The sequence below is a fragment of the Nansenia antarctica genome, assembly GCF_963989245.1.
Source record: "Nansenia antarctica genome assembly, chromosome: 4".
Classification (NCBI taxonomy): domain Eukaryota; kingdom Metazoa; phylum Chordata; class Actinopteri; order Argentiniformes; family Microstomatidae; genus Nansenia; species Nansenia antarctica.
This window is the reverse complement of record NC_137689.1, coordinates 1,885,940-1,904,105: the sequence shown is the minus strand read 5'-3', so window position 1 is coordinate 1,904,105 and position 18,166 is coordinate 1,885,940. Positions and strand designations below refer to the sequence as shown.

At 46.6% G+C, this 18,166-nt stretch overlaps 1 protein-coding gene across 1 annotated transcript in view; it reads left to right on the top strand.

Moving 5' to 3' along the window:
• Window positions 1-18,166, top strand: part of igsf9bb (immunoglobulin superfamily, member 9Bb) — a gene marked incomplete at both ends in the record, with an annotated part of 196,027 nt that overhangs the window by 87,434 nt on the left and 90,427 nt on the right.

Below are 18,166 nucleotides of genomic sequence, written 5' to 3'. Positions count from 1 at the left end.
GATAACATGAGCACATAGAACACAGAGTTAACAACAGATAACATGAGCACATAGAACACAGAGTTAACAACAGATAACATGAGCACATAGAACACAGAGTTAACAACAGATAACATGAGACACATAGAACACAGAGTTAACAACAGATAACATGACACAGAACACAGAGTTAACAACAGATAACATGACACATAGAACACAGAGTTAACAACAGATAACATGACACATAGAACACAGAGTTAACAACAGATAACATGAGACATAGAACACAGAGTTAACAACAGATAACATGACACATAGAACACAGAGTTAACAACAGATAACATGACACATAGAACACAGAGTTAACAACAGATAACATGAGACACATAGAACACAGAGTTAACAACAGATAACATGAACACATAGAACACAGAGTTAACAACAGATAACATGAGCACATAGAACACAGAGTTAACAACAGATAACATGAGCACATAGAACACAGAGTTAACAACAGATAACATGAGCACATAGAACACAGAGTTAACAACAGATAACATGAGCACATAGAACACAGAGTTAACAACAGATAACATGAGACACATAGAACACAGAGTTAACAACAGATAACATGACACAGAACACAGAGTTAACAACAGATAACATGACACATAGAACACAGAGTTAACAACAGATAACATGACACATAGAACACAGAGTTAACAACAGATAACATGAGACATAGAACACAGAGTTAACAACAGATAACATGACACATAGAACACAGAGTTAACAACAGATAACATGACACATAGAACACAGAGTTAACAACAGATAACATGAGACACATAGAACACAGAGTTAACAACAGATAACATGAACACATAGAACACAGAGTTAACAACAGATAACATGAGCACATAGAACACAGAGTTAACAACAGATAACATGAGCACATAGAACACAGAGTTAACAACAGATAACATGAGACACATAGAACACAGAGTTAACAACAGATAACATGACACATAGAACACAGAGTTAACAACAGATAACATGAGACACATAGAACACAGAGTTAACAACAGATAACTTGACACATAGAACACAGAGTTAACAACAGATAACATGAACACATAGAACACAGAGTTAACAACAGATAACATGAGACACAGAACACAGAGTTAACAACAGGTAACATGAACACATAGAACACAGAGTTAACAACAGATAACATGAGCACATAGAACACAGAGTTAACAACAGATAACATGAGACACATAGAACACAGAGTTAACAACAGATAACATGACACAGAACACAGAGTTAACAACAGATAACATGAGCACATAGAACACAGAGTTAACAACAGATAACATGAGCACATAGAACACAGAGTTAACAACAGATAACATGACACATATAACACAGAGTTAACAACAGATAACATGACACATAGAACACAGAGTTAACAACAGATAACATGACACAGAACACAGAGTTAACAACAGATAACATGAGCACATAGAACACAGAGTTAACAACAGATAACATGAACACATAGAACACAGAGTTAACAACATATAACATGAACACATAGAACACAGAGTTAACAACAGATAACATGACACATAGAACACAGAGTTAACAACAGATAACATGAGACACATAGAACACAGAGTTAACGAACAGGCACAGGGAACAATTAACACAGCAATGTCCAGGGGGGGGTGGGGGGTGGCAGGGTTGGGGGAGATGGTTATGGGTAGGGGAAGTTGTATGCATGTCCAGGGGGGGAGGGTGGGGGGTGGCAGGGTTAGGGGAGATGGTTATCTTTTTAATATTGCCTTTAAATGACTAAATAATGAAATTAAGATTATATAATGATTAAAGCACTTTGAGCTGCAACGTTTGCAGGAAAAGCTCTATACAAATAAAGTTATTATTATTATTATTATTATTATTGTTGTTGTTGTTGTTGTTGTTGTTATTATTATTATTGTTATTATTATCATTATTATTATTATTATTATATGTATATACACCCTGTGTTCATCCTCTCCTGAAGACCACGCTGCACGAGTCTTGTAATCCCCTTTGGTCTCATTTGTGCCACAACCATATACACAGACATATACACACACACACACAACCACATACACAGACATATACACACACACACAACCACATACACACACATATACACACACACATAACCACATACACACACATATACACACACAACCACATACACACACACATATACACACACACAACCACGTACACACACATATACACACACACACAACCACATGAATGAATGAATGGGTTTACATAAATAAAGGCTATGTACACTATCCACTATTAGTAAGGGCATTTTACCAGATATTTGACCAATCTGCGAAGTAAATCGTTACCAAGAAATTTCTTCACCAATGTGTTTCTAAAGGTGTGTAATAACATGTCCTAAAAGGTTGAAATTCAACTCCTGTGGGAAACCTCATAAAAAACTGCTCAAAGTTGGGGTACCGATAACCGATTTTCGAAAATTCGAAAATGCTTAAATTGGACTTGAGTAACTTTTGAGGGGTCAAACTAGGCATTTTTCATGAAATTTAAGTACTGGAAGTATTACTAGGCCTGGTACTTAATGGGACTTACCGGTAGTCTGTGGACACTAGAGTCTAAGCTCCAGGGCAGGGAGGCTGGTAGGTAGAGTGGCTGAGTAAGAGGCTCTGAGACTGGGCCTAGTGTTGTAGGACATGTGTTGTAGTACTGGTCCTGCCAGTACTACTAGTAACTAAAAACGTTTTTTAGGATACCAGGGATGCATTCTTCTGGAAGTCGCGGATGGCTGTCCTTATCAGTGGGGGGGTGCTTAAGTGTGGGGGCCCGGGACCGCCTGGTGCACGTGGTAGGGTGTGGAGGAACCAGGGGGTGTTATGGAGGAAAGGAGTCCGATGATGAGGCACTTAGACCGGGCACTATAGGGTAGGTCATAGGCCCTGGAGGTCAGAGCTCCAGAGGAGGGTTGAATGGTAGACAGCTAGGCCCAGTGAGGTCACTCCTAATCGGACTGGCAGTGTATCACATAGGCTCTGGAGGTCAGAGCTCCAGAGGAGGGTTGAATGGTAGACAGCTAGGCCCAGTGAGGTCACTCCTAATCGGACTGGCAGTGTATCACATAGGCTCTGGAGGTCAGAGCTCCAGAGGAGGGTTGAATGGTAGACAGCTAGGCCCAGTGAGGTCACTCCTAATCGGACTGGCAGTGTATCACATAGGCTCTGGAGGTCAGAGCTCCAGAAGAGGGGTGACTGGTAGACATCTAGGCCCAGTGAGGTTACTCCTAATCGGACTGGCAGAGTAGCAGTTAGCCCCTGGAGGTCAGAGCTCCAGAAGAGGGGTGACTGGTAGACATCTAGGCCCAGTGAGGTTACTCCTAATCGGACTGGCATAGTAGCAGTTAGCCCCTGGAGGTCAGAGCTCCAGAAGAGGGGTGACTGGTAGACATCTAGGCCCAGTGAGGTTACTCCTAATCGGACTGGCATAGTAGCAGTTAGCCCCTGGAGGTCAGAGCTCCAGAAGAGGGGTGACTGGTAGACAGCTAGGCCCAGTGAGGGCTCTCCTAATCGGACTGGCAGTGTATCACATAGAGCCTGGATGTCAGAGCTCCAGAAGAGGGGTGACTGGTAGACATCTAGGCCCAGTGAGGTCACTCCTAATCGGACTGGCAGTGTATCACATATAGCCTGGAGGTCAGAGCTCCAGAAGAGGGGTGACTGGTAGACAGCTAGGCCCAGTGAGGGCTCTCCTAATCGGACTGGCAGTGTATCACATAGAGCCTGGATGTCAGAGCTCCAGAAGAGGGGTGACTGGTAGACATCTAGGCCCAGTGAGGTCACTCCTAATCGGACTGGCAGTGTCTCACATATAGCCTGGAGGTCAGAGCTCCAGAAGAGGGGTGACTGGTAGACAGCTAGGCCCAGTGAGGTCACTCCTAATCGGACTGGCAGTGTATCACATATAGCCTGGAGGTCAGAGCTCCAGAAGAAGGGTGACTGGTAGACAGCTAGGCCCAGTGAGGGCTCTCCTAATCGGACTGGCAGTGTATCACATAGAGCCTGGATGTCAGAGCTCCAGAAGAGGGGTGACTGGTAGACAGCTAGGCCCAGTGAGGTCACTCCTAATCGGACTGGCAGTGTATCACATAGTACCTGGAGGTCAGACCTCCAGAAGAGGGGTGACTGGTAGACAGCTAGGCCCAGTGAGGGCTCTCCTAATCGGACTGGCAGTGTATCACATAGTACCTGGAGGTCAGAGCTCCAGAAGAGGGGTGACTGGTACACAGCTAGGCCCAGTGAGGGCTCTCCTAATCGGACTGGCAGTGTATCACATAGGTCCTGGAGGTCAGAGCTCCAGAAGAGGGGTGACTGGTAGACAGCTAGGCCCAGTGAGGTTACTCCTAATCGGACTGATAGTGTATGACATAGGCCCTGGAGGTCAGAGCACCAGAAGAGGGGTGACTGGTAGACAGCTAGGCCCAGTGAGGGCTCTCCTACTCAGCCTGGTAGTGCAGGACCTGAGGCCCTGGAGCTCATGTGACCTCCAGCATAGGGCCACAGGCCTAGTCACAGCACCCATGGAAGGTGTGTTGTCTCTGGGCTGTGTGTCTAGCTGAACACCTCTGGTAGTCCTTGGTACATCTCATGTTGGTACATGAGAGTGAAGCTATTCAGCTTCACTCTCACCTCCCTTTTTTTTTTAGGCCTCCATTACAGGTAGGTCACTGCCCAGCAGAGTGACTCTCTGCTGGGCTGTGTGTGTATGTGAACAAGCCTGGTTCTATCGTTCCACATGCAGTGAGGCCTATGACTCTGCATCAGTGCCCAGCAGAGTGTCTCTCTGCTGGGCTGTGTGTGAGTAGCTCAAAGGCCTAAAGGTCAACTCATGTGACCTCCAGCACAGGGCCTATGGGTCTTTAACCATGCCCATGATAGTGACTCTCTGCTGGGCTGTGTGAGTAGCTGAACACCTAGCTGGTAGTCTGGTTGGTACATCTCTTCCACAATGGGAGGTGAGAGTGAAGGCCTCCATAACAGGTAAGTTACTGCCCAGCAGAGTGTCTCTCTAAAAAAAAGGGCGTGGCAGTTTCTCTACCAGGAAGTGGTCTTGGTGACAAATAAATGCTTGCAATCAACTCAGAATCATGAAAAATGCCTAGTTTGACCCCTCAAAAGTTACTCAAGTCCAATTTAAGCATTTTCGAATTTTCGAAAATCGGTTATCGGTACCCCAACTTTGAGCAGTTTTTTATGAGGTTTCCCACAGGAGTTGAATTTCAACCTTTTAGTACATGTTATTACACACCTTTAGAAACACATTGGTGAAGAACATTTTTGGTAACGATTTACTTCGCAGATTTTCATATGTTTCCCTTACTATATACTATACTATACAAATAAAACACTGTGCTGTACTCTATGCTATGCTATAAATATCCTAACAACCCCCCTACCCCCCCTGTCTCTCTCTCTGTCTCTCTCTCTCTCTCTCTCTCTCTCTCTCTCTCTCTCTGTCTCTCTGTGTGTCTCTGTCTCTCTCTCTCTCTCTGTCTCTCTGTCTCTCTCTGTCTCTCTGTCTCTGTCTCTCTCTGTCTCTCTCTGTCTCTCTCTCTCTCTGTCTCTGTCTCTGTCTCTCTCTGTCTCTCTCTCTCTGTCTCTCTCTGTCTCTCTCTCTCTCTCTCTCTCTCTCTGTCTCTCTCTCCTTGTCTCTCTCTCTCTCTCTCTGTCTCTCTCTCTCTGTCGCTCTCTCCTTCTTTCTACTCTTCTCACGCCATCTCTCTCTTGAAAATAAAAAAAAGAGAGAAAGAAATCCCCCTTTCATGCTCTGAAGCCTTACACACGACCTCTGGCCCTGGTGATCCCAGCAGGCTTAGAGACCCGGCCCTGGCGGCGGGGAGGAGCGCACGCTAACACACTCAACACACTAACACACTCAACACACTCACACACTCAACACACTAACACACTCAACACACTCACACACTCAACACACTCACACACTCAACACACTAACACACTTAACACACTAACACACTCAACACACTCACACACTAACACACTCACACACTCAACACACTCACACACTAACACACTAACACGCTAACACACTCAACACACTAACACACTCAACACACTAACACACAACACACTAACACACTTAACACACTAACACACTCAACACACTCACACACTAACACACTCACACACTCAACACACTCACACACTAACACACTAACACACTAACACACTAACACACTCAACACACTCACACACTAACACACTCAACACACGCAACACACTCAACACACTAGCACACTCAACACACTAACACACTAACACACTCAACACACTAACACACTCAACACACTCACACAGTAACACACTCAACACACTAACACACTAACACACTCAACACACTAACACACTCAACACACTAACACACTAACACACTCAACACACTAACACACTAACACACTCAACACACTAACACGCTAACACACTAACACGCTAACACACTAACACACTCACACACTAACACACTAACACACTCACACACTCACACACTCACACACTCACACACTAACACACTCAACACACTAACACACTCAACACACTAACACACTAACACACTCAACACACTAACACACTAACACACTCACACACTAACACACTCAACACACTCAACACACTAACACACTCACACACTAACACACTCACACACTAACACACTCAACACACTAACACACTAACACACTCAACACACTAACACACTAACACACTCACACACTAACACACTCACACACTAACACACTCAACACACTAACACACTAACACACTCACACACTCACACACTAACACACTAACACACTCAACACACTAACACGCTAACACACTAACACACTCAACACACTGACACACTAACACACTAACACACTAACACGCTAACACGCTAACACACTAACACACTAACACACTCACACACTAACACACTAACACACTAACACACTCACACACTCACACACTAACACACTAACACACTAACACACTCAACACACTAACACACTAACACACTAACACACTAACACACTAACACACTCAACACACTAACACACTCAACACACTCACACACTCAACACACTAACACACTAACACACTCAACACACTCACACACTAACACACTCAACACACTAACACACTAACACACTCAACACACTCACACACTAACACACTCAACACACTAACACACTCAACACACTAACACACTAAACACACTAACACGCTAACACACTCACACACTAACACACTCAACACACTCAACACACTAACACACTCAACACACTAACACACTCAACACACTAACACACTCAACACACTAACACGCTAACACACTCAACACACTAACACACTAACACACTAACACACTCACACACTAACACACTAACACACTAACACACTCACACACTAACACACTCAACACACTAACACACTAACACACTCACACACTAACACACTCAACACACTCAACACACTAACACACTCAACACACTAACACACTCAACACACTAACACACTAACACACTCAACACACTAACACACTAACACACTAACACGCTAACACGCTAACACACTCACACACTAACACACTAACACACTAACACACTCACACACTAACACACTAACACACTCAACACACTAACACACTAACACACTAACACACTAACACACTAACACACTCCACACACTAACACACTCAACACACTAACACACTCAACACACTAACACACTCACACACTAACACACTCAACACACTAACACACTCAACACACTAACACACTAACACTCTAACACACTCAACACACTAACACACTAACACACTCACACTAACACACTAACACACTAACATGCTAACACACTAACACACTCACACACTCACACACTAACACACTAACACACTAACACACTCAACACAATGAATTACAGTTAGTGAGCTCCCTGCAACGTCCCTATGAAGAGCAGAGTACATTGGGACAGCAGCTGGTGAAACAGGGGAACAAGGCGCCAGCCAATCAAAATGTTCCGGTTTTTGTTCAGATTTTTTTTTAAATAAATGTCAACGTTGTTGAAAATCAACGACACGCTCGCTAGTCGAGCCAAAACATTGCAATGCGATGGATTCGGTGAGTAATCCCCACTACTCTACACTAACTACAGGAGGCAGAGGTTGTGTCTCAGGAGGTAGAGGCTGTGTCTCAGGAGGTAGAGGCTGTGTCTCAGGAGGTAGAGGCTGTGTCTCAGGAGGTAGAGGCTGTGTCTCAGGAGGTAGAGGCTGTGTCTCAGGAGGTAGAGGCTGTGTCTCAGGAGGTAAAGGCTGTGTCTCAGGAGGTAGAGGCTGTGTCTCAGGAGGTAGAGGTTGTGTCTCAGGAGGTAGAGGCTGTGTCTCAGGAGGTAGAGGCTGTGTCTCAGGAGGTAGAGGCTGTGTCTCAGGAGGTAGAGGCTGTGTCTCAGGAGGTAGAGGCTGTGTCTGTGCCTATTGTACCTACTATAAGAGCCGCCTCGGGGGTCAAACCATAGTTTTTACAATTGAAAGCTGCTATTTACACACAACGACCACTAGTTGGCCGCTTTTTTAAAAAAAATTGAAGGATACTGGGTGGTAGAACGCACATATCTAGGAACAGTCATGAAAGGAGGGTCCTGAGATTTGATCGAGTGCAACGACATAAAACACTTTTCTTTCCTCGCCGGCTCACGGCTGTTCTAGTGTTGAACTGAGTGTTGCCAAGCAGAGGCAGCAGCAGCAGTGGAGGAACAGTGACATATCTCATGTCCTCGTGTGCTGTAGGATGAGTGGGACTCTTTCAGCCTCCCCGCCTGCTGTAGGATGAGTGGGACTCTTTCAGCCTCCCCGCCTTTCATCTTTAGAGCTCTACTTCAGAAGCTTTCCTCTTTCCTCTGGTTTGTACTTTCTACCCCCGACTGGAACTGCTAGAGGATCTGCTTCTCTTCCGAGAGACCGTCCTTTATGTGGAGCTCCCTGCTGATTGGGTTAATTAGGCTTAACGAACGGTCTAAAGACTGAGAAAAAAAAACACACAACCTTTTAGTATAGTATAGAACTCACTGTTCGTTAACCCTAACCCAGTTAGCAGGGAGCTCGATTGTGGTTATCTGTTGCCTCAATGAGAGACCGTATTCTTGTCGAGCTTGGTGCAGTGATGTCAGTGATGGTTCTGTGTTTGTTGGTTGGTTGAGAGGTTGGTTCTGTTTGTCCCTCCTGAGAGCCCTTCCTTCAGACAGCATCTCTCTAAGGGTGGATGTCCTGCTCACTGTGGTCCAGTTATACAGAGTATCAGCTGTATGGGCTAGCATCATCTTCATTGTGTGTGTGTGTGTGTGTGTGTGTGTGTGTGTGTGTGTGTGTGTGTGTGCGCGTGCGCGCGTGTGCGTGTGTACGTGTGTGCGTGCGTGCATGTGTGTGCGCGTGTATATGCGTGTGTGTCATTTTATTTGTGCGTTTATTTGACTATATAAACACCCTAAATGGTACTTTTGTTCTTCTCCACAACAATTGAAAAGGCTTAACTGTTGACAGGTTTTCCTAAACGGTGGCCCTTCAAGATATCTAGCACGTTTATTTGATATGCAACCTTTCATGAAATGAGTTTGTTTGTGATAACTTCCTGACACTCAAGCACAGACAACATTCCAGGATGTTCTAATATACACACAGCATATATCATTCCCAATACAATATTTAAACAATATCACACGAGAGGGAGTGTGTTATACTGAATATCAGCACGGCTGTGATTCGGTCGTAGGTACGAAGCCGTAGGCCGAGTAGGAAGACGATCACAGCCATGCTGATATTCAGTATAACACACTCCCTCTCGTGTGATATTGCTTTTATACAACAGTTCTACAGCGCCATTTATTAGTTAACAGTAATAAGCGACAACAGATTATGATTTGTTTGTTTATTTAATCATAAAAATAAATAAAAAATAGTTCCGCAACTGAACTTCAAATGGACTGTTGCCTAGTAACCTGAACACAAACATGTAGTCTAATTAACGGTCATTTAGTAGAACATCTGTGCGGCGGAGTGATACATATAGTTAAAAGTCCCAGTGCTGTTATACTGTATATCAGCACTCATGGAATGCCTCTTGTCCAATCAAATTACTTGGTCGGAACTAACTGTTGTATAAAATGCAATACAATACAGTTGATTGTACCTGATTATTCCGCATGTCGGTATTGCTCACAATCGGTATGTCGATTGTCAGTTATAGTCTTGTACTCTATGTATGTTTTTACTACAGACACTTAGCTTGACCGAGTGTCTTTTTATCTTTTGTAGATTGTACATTTATTATGTCTGTATGTCTGTAGTTTGTATGTTCTGGACCCCAGGAAGACTAGAGGTCCATCCGTGTGCTTCTAAATTTGTTTTTGTTTTCTTCAGATTTTATCCCTTTTTCACCCAATTTGGTAGCCAATTGAACCCAACCTAGCATCCAATTATCCCCTGCCTATTGCATAGGATCCGCCGCACGACCCCGTGGCCGGCAGCCCCAGAGGAGGCCGCCAGGCAGACTAGCTGACTGGCTCCTCGAGCCCAGCACCGTTATTCCGGCACCCAGGGGGCGGTGTTGCGCGACGGATCCTTGTCCGGAAATACTCCTATACCGCCCTCGGGAGCGGCCGCCCAATATGTCGCTCCCCGTGTGTGCCCCGGCCATATCCGGATCTGTCGAGCTGGGATTCGATCCCAGTCCCCGGTGGGCAGCTTGCCCTAGTGGCCAGTGCTTAAACCGCTACACCACCGCGGGGCCATCCGTGTGCTTCTAATGTGGATCCTTAAACAGAAACGTTTCCATTGTACGGTGGCTTTTCAAAGTCGGCGTCTAATAATCGCAAAACGTCCGCAGCTCTCAGCGGTTCGAATCCCCAGTGGGCCACGTGTCGAAGTGTCCCTGAGCAAGGCACTGAACCCCCTAATTTCTCTGGGGGTCACCTATCATGGCTGTGACGCTGTGAGCCCTTGCCTAGACGCCCCCCCTCTACAGCATAAACACATTTCGTTGTATTCTGTGCAACGACAAACTTTGGAAATCCCTTTCCTTTCCCCTCCTCTGTCGCTGTCTCCAGCGAGCCCCCGTACCTCCGTCCCAGCGAGCCGTGCCTGACAGGTAGAGAGGTGATGGTAGACAGTTCTAGAAGGTGGTAGACAGTTCTAGAAGGTGGTAGACAGTTCTAGAAGGTGGTAGACAGTTCTAGAAGGTGGTAGACAGTTCTAGAAGGTGGTAGACAGTTCTAGAAGGTGGTAGACAGTTCTAGAAGGTGGTAGACAGTTCTAGAAGGTGGTAGACAGTTCTAGAAGGTGGTAGACAGTTCTAGAAGGTGGTAGACAGTTCTAGAAGGTGGTAGACAGCTCTAGAAGGTGGTAGACAGTTCTAGAAGGTGGTAGACAGTTCTATCCGTGCCTGACAGCGTGAGTGGCAGCGTGGAATAATCTAGAGTCTCTTGTGTACGAGGCGAAATGTACAAACTGCCACTTCCCTGCCAGCCTGTGTGCTATGCATCAGCTACCCTGACGTATTAGACTTCACAAACCTCCTCTGATGGCTTTCACGTCGTTGTGTTTGATGATGGATATTAGATTTATGGATTTTTATGTCCGCCCTGAGATCGGGAGGTCGTGAGTTCGATCCCCGGCCGAGTCGTATCACCAAAGATTATACAAATCGGTACCCGATGCCTCCCTGCTTGGCACTCAGCATTAAGAGTTGGATTGGGGGGGGGGGGGTACCAGCGTCATGTCCAGGGGGTGTACTTAGTACTTGTACATCAAGCCGCCTCACGCTACGGAAACAGGAGATAGACTCCTGCCCCCCAAGGGCCGTTAGGCTCCAGTACCATCGGTTCTCAAGGCTACTTACTTTTTAACTGACTAGATGGAGTCATTTGACCCTTGACCCCACAGTTCTGACTTCAGTTCTGAGTTTTCCGACAGGAGCTGGTAGCTAAGGTGAAAGGTTGTCATGGAAACAGCTCATGCAGCCCCAGTTCTTACTTTCTAAGTGTCAGAGAGAGATACAGATACGGTAAACAGCTAAAGTGTTTAGTCGTCACTGTAGGTCAGGGAACGCTTGTCAGGGAATAGGTCAACCTAGAACGCTGAACTTTTCAAGAGACTGTGGAGACATTAGACACTTCTTTTTAATCACGTACAGTCTACAAAAGATTATTTCTATTCTTAAAAATTGTGAAATGCAAGATGAAACGTCCCACTCTAGTTCTTCTTCTATTCTATGCAGTCTTACATAATGATGTCATCGCCAGGTCTGAGAGGTCCTGATTGGCTGGTAGACTGCTGGAGGTCTACTAGAAACAGTGTCACTACAGAGGTTTAAATGGTAAATGGACTGACTTATATAGCGCATACAACGGCCTCTCATTCATACATTCACACACCAATGCCGGCAAGCTACCATGCAAGGCGCCGGCCCGCTCACTGGGAGCAACTTGGGGTTCAGTGTCTTGCCCAAGGACACTTTGACATCTGGCCAGCCGGGGTTCGAACCGCCGATCTGCCAACCTAACGATCATTAGACGGTGGCTCTACCTCCTGAGACACAGCCTCTACCTCCTGAGACACAGTCTCTACCTCCTGAGACACAGCCTCTACCTCCTGAGACACAGCCTCTACCTCCTGAGACACAACCTCTACCTCCTGAGACACAGCCTCTACCACCTGAGACACAGCCTCTACCTCCTGAGACACAGCCTCTACCTCCTGAGATACAGCCTCTACCTCCTGAGACACAGCCTCTACCTCCTGAGACACAGCCTCTACCTCCTGAGACCCAGCCTCTACCTCCTGAGACCCAGCCTCTACCTCCTGAGACACAGCCTCTACCTCCTGAGACACAGCCTCTACCTCCTGAGACACAGCCTCTACCTCCACTAGCCTCTACCTCCTGAGACACAGCCTCTACCTCCACTAGCCTCTACCTCCTGAGACACAGCCTCTACCTCCTGAGACACAGCCTCTACCTGCTGAGACACAGCCTCTACCTCCTGAGACCCAGCCTCTACCTCCTGAGACACAGCCTCTACCTCCTGAGACACAGCCTCTACCTCCACTAGCCTCTACCTCCTGAGACACAGCCTCTACCTCCTGAGACACAGCCTCTACCTCCACTAGCCTCTACCTCCTGAGACACAGCCTTTACCTCCTGAGACACAGCCTCTACCTCCTGAGACACAGCCTCTACCTCCTGAGACACAGCCTCTACCTCCTGAGACACAGCCTCTACCTCCTGAGACCCAGCCTCTACCTCCTGAGACACAGCCTCTACCTCCTGAGACACAGCCTCTACCTCCACTAGCCTCTACCTCCTGAGACACAGCCTCTACCTCCTGAGACACAATGCACATTCTCCTGCAGGTGAGGATAATGAAGGATGATGAAGAAACCTTTCCAACACACAATGAGGAGGCTTGACATTGTGGCTGACATCATTTCATCAATCATACACTATTACACCACCACACACTACACACCAACACACACTACACACCAACACACACTACACACCAACACAGCCATTCAGGGAAATCCCACTCTTCCGTCTCTTCTCTCCTTCTCGTCCTCCAAGTCGATCAAACATGCCGCTGAAGGCTGCAGGAAAGCCTGAGGTGATGAAGGATAATCTGCCCAGCCTCCGGGAGCCTCCGGGAGCGCAGGCCGTTTCTCACCCTGACAGTGATGAGGACGGCCTCTCGCGGTGTGTGTCTAACGAGGATTTCTCAGGATGAGTGATGGACCAGACGGGGGCTCTGGGGAAAAGCCCCTTGTTACACCAGCCAGAGAGAGTCCTGAGGAGTCTGTCCTGACTGTACTTCCTGGTAGCTAATCAGCCATGCTGTGGTGAAACCCGATTCTGAGCTTCCTAGAAGGTGGTAGAGAGGTCTAGAAGGTAGGAGACAGTTCTAGAAGGTGGTAGAGAGTTCCAGAAGGTGGTAGACAGTTCCAGAAGGTGGTAGATAGTTCTAGAAGGTGGGAGAGAGTTCCAGAAGGTGGTAGAGAGTTCTAGAAGGTGGTAGAGAGTTCCAGAAGGTGGTAGACAGTTCCAGAAGGTGGTAGATAGTTCTAGAAGGTGGGAGAGAGTTCCAGAAGGTGGTAGAGAGTTCTAGAAGGTGGTAGACAGGTCTAGAAGGTGGTAGAGAGTTCTAGAAGGTGGTAGACAGTTCTAGAAGGTGGGAGAGAGTTCTAGAAGGTGGGAGAGAGGTCTAGAAGGTGGTAGACAGTTCTAGAAGGTGGTAGAGAGTTCTACAAGGCGCCAGAGAGTTCTAGAAGGTGGTAGACAGGTCTAGAAGGTGGTAGAGAGTTCTAGAAGGTGGTAGACAGTTCTAGAAGGTGGTAGACAGTTCTAGAAGGTGGTAGACAGTTCTAGAAGGTGGTTGAGAGTTCTAGAAGGTAGTAGAGAGTTCTAGAAGATGGGAGAGAGTTCTAGAAGGTGGTAGAGAGTTCTAGAAGGTGATAGAGAGTTCTAGAAGGTGGTAGACAGTTCTAGAAGGTGGTAGACAGTTCTAGAAGGTGGTAGACAGCTCTAGAAGGTGGTAGACAGTTCTAGAAGGTGGTAGAGAGTTCGAGAAGGTGGTAGACAGTTCTAGAAGGTGGTAGACAGTTCTAGAAGGTGGTAGACAGTTCTAGAAGGTGGTAGACAGTTCGAGAAGGTGGTAGAGAGTTCGAGAAGGTGGCCAGTGTTGTAGCTGCCCCCCTCCCCCCACAAAGAGGACTCTCTGGCCTGGCTGGTCTTAGCAGGTGAAGCCCCCATCCATGCGTCCATCCATGCAGGTTTCTCCAGACTGCTTCTTATCTCTGATTCAGTCTTATGTGGGCTAAGCCCCTCCCCTCACATCAGCAGACCTGGCTACAGCCACATGGATATGGCTGATGGTAAACAGACTGACTTATATAGCGGCTTATTCCAAAGCGCTTTACAACGGCCTCTCGTCCACCCATTCACACACACATTCACACACCAATGGCGGCAAGCTACCATGCAAGGCGCCGGCCGGCCCGCTCACTGGGAGCAATTTGGGGTTCAGTGTCTTTGCCCAAGGACACTTCGACATGTGGCCAGTCGGGGCTCGAACTGCCGATCTGCCGACCTTGCGATCATTAGACGGCGGCTCTACCTCCTGAGACACAGCTGGCCTGTGGAGGAGGAGAAGGAGGAGGAGGAAGACGAAGAGGAAGAAGAGGAGGAAGAGGAAGAGGAGGAGGAGGAAGAGGAAGAGGAGGAGGAGGAGGAGAAAGTAGAGAGACGGAGGTGTATCACATGGCGTTACCTCTCAAGTCAACCAACCCCTTAGTCTTACCTGCCTCGTGGCGGCTCACATCAAAGCATCTCCCCCCCCCCACGGTTCCACAGCCTGCTGACCTAGACGGCGCTCCCCGGCCGGGGGCCAGTCCAGTTCACCAGGTCACAGACGCAGGCCAGCCTCTGTTCTCAGCCCTGCTAATCCCCCGAGCCCTGTGGGCCCCTGCGCTTGGCAGGCAACCAAGAAAAGAGTTCTCCGGAAAAAAAGAGAGTTCCGACACAATAAAAACAACGGATCGTTGCCAAGCTCTCACACTCACAGGCAGGGCCGCGGGGCAGGGCGTTGTACGCGTGACCCCCCTGCCTCTCCCCTGTGAGAGAGTACAGTTTCTATTGGACGAGAGCGTGGTCCGTGGTCCGTGTGGTGCCGAGGGAGAGCCAGGGAACACAGTGATTATGTCCTGGTCCCCTGGCACCTACGGACCCCCCCCGGCTCCCAGCGCTTCTGCTGGAGTTTATTCAATTAACGGGCTTCCCTGGTAGACACTAGAACAGCCCTGGGCGGGGTCACAGTGACCCTGTGAGTAATTTCTTAAACATATATTTGCACTCATTTCAGGAAAGACCCTCCTTTCATGTTTTTTTCCTAGATATGTGCGTTCTACCACCCAGTGTCCTTACATTTTCAAAACATCACAGGATCAGGATATGCTAGTATGAAGCTATTTAAGCTTTTACATAAGCAGGATAATTTACAAGAAGCGCCCTCTAGTGATCTTTGTGTGTAAGTAGCAGATTTCCATTGTAAAGAGGGGGTCTATTAGGCCCCCTAAGCGACAGGCACGGCTGTCCTATTAATGGGTTTCCCATGATGGGTTAGAAACGTACACATATCCAACCTTCTGTGTGTCCGGAAGAGGCCCTAGCCTATTCACATGAAATCTAGACCTGACATTGGTATTAACTCACAGCTAAACAAGTTCCATTCCAATCCATAAAAATAGGTATGTGCAATAAAGTGGGATGACATAACGTGACGTTAGAATTATAAGGTTCTATCTCCATTTTTGGTCAGAATTTAGTTTTGTTTTTTACATAATCTGATCCATTAGGTGTTTATTAATGCCTGTGTGGTGTTATTTTTTAAATGTTGACATTTTTGAGTTAGTAATTCATAAAATACAAAGGTTCCATCTCACAGAACATAATGGAATGTAAAACCTTTGACAATATCTCTGAACTGCCCTAAACGGAGATAGAACCTTATCATTCTAAACGGAGATAGAACCTTATCATTCTAAACGGAGATAGAACCTTATCATTCTAAACGGAGATAGAACCTTATCATTCTAAACGGAGATAGAACCTTAGCATTCTAAACGGAGATAGAACCTTATCATTCTAAACGGAGATAGAACCTTATCATTCTAAACGGAGATAGAACCTTATCATTCTAAACGGAGATAGAACCTTATCATTCTAAGTTCACGATAATTATAAAGTCTTAGTACATCATGTCCTAGTCAGGTCAGACAAAACATCCAACCGGTCGCCAAGGAGGGATGGGCTCCAAGCCGCTCCTCTTCCATGCGTGACTGAATAGGGTTTCAGCTAACAGGGTACAACGATGCATATCCCATAGTGAGAGATGTCACTTCCTTCAGAGAACCGGGGGTTACGTACCGTAACTCACGGTTCACTTAGGGCATGTGTTGGTGTTGTAGTTGCTATGGTGATTGGGTGTTGTTAAGATGAAGGTGACAGGCATCTCTAGGAAGACTAAAAATACCTCCTAAGAGCTTTTCTAACAGCATACAGCTGTCCCACGCAGAGCACTGCCTGAGATGTTGGCTCGAACATCAGCTAAATATAGTGTGTGCCTTCAAAACGGTGGTAAACACAATCATTCACACATTTATGTGTGTGTCATAGGTGTTTATGTGTTTGCGAGGAGGGGGTGGGGGTGGGGTAGAGAAAGCTCATGTGCAATGCAGTGTGATGATCCAGACTCTGGTTAGTGTTGATAACAAATTGATTTGAACATAATAGTTGATAAATCTGTATTAGCTTAATTAACACTTAATTACCATGACCCAGTTCGACATTCTGATTGGAAATTGCTGTGAGAGAAATGTGCAATTGCTACTCTTAAAATGTTTTTTTAAATAATATTTATCTGCTAATTATCTCATCTGTTATTTATTATGTTTTGTTTTAGCATCCCTCTCTCCCTCTGTCTCTCTCACTCTCTCTCCCTCTCTCTCTCTCCCTCTCTCTCCCTCTCTCTCTCTCTCCCTCTCCCCCTCTCTCTCTCTCTCTTTCTCTCTCTCTCTCTCCCACTCTCTCTCTCTCTCTCTCTCTCTCTATACAGTATATATATCTCTCTCTGTCTCTCTCCCTCTCTCTCCCACTCTCTCCCTCTCTCTATATATCTCTCTCTCTGTCTCTCTCCCTCTCTCTATCCCTCTCTCTCCCTCTCTCTCCCTCTCCCTCTCTCTCTATCCCTCTCCCTCTCCCTCTCTCTCTGTCTCTCTCCCTCTCTCTCTCCCTCCCCCCCTCTCCCTCTCTCTCTCTCCCTCTCTCTCTGTCTCTCTCTCTCTCTCTCTCTCTCTCTCTCTCTCCCTCCCCCCCTCTCCCTCTCTCTCTGTCTCTCTCTCTCTAGACTGTGTGTGAGCAACCTGCCTTGTCTCTCTGACAAAGCTTTGCTTGATAAAAGCCTTGACTCTCTGTCTGTTAGTTCCCGCTGTCTGATAGGGTTTAAACATGCGCCCCAGTGAGCAGACA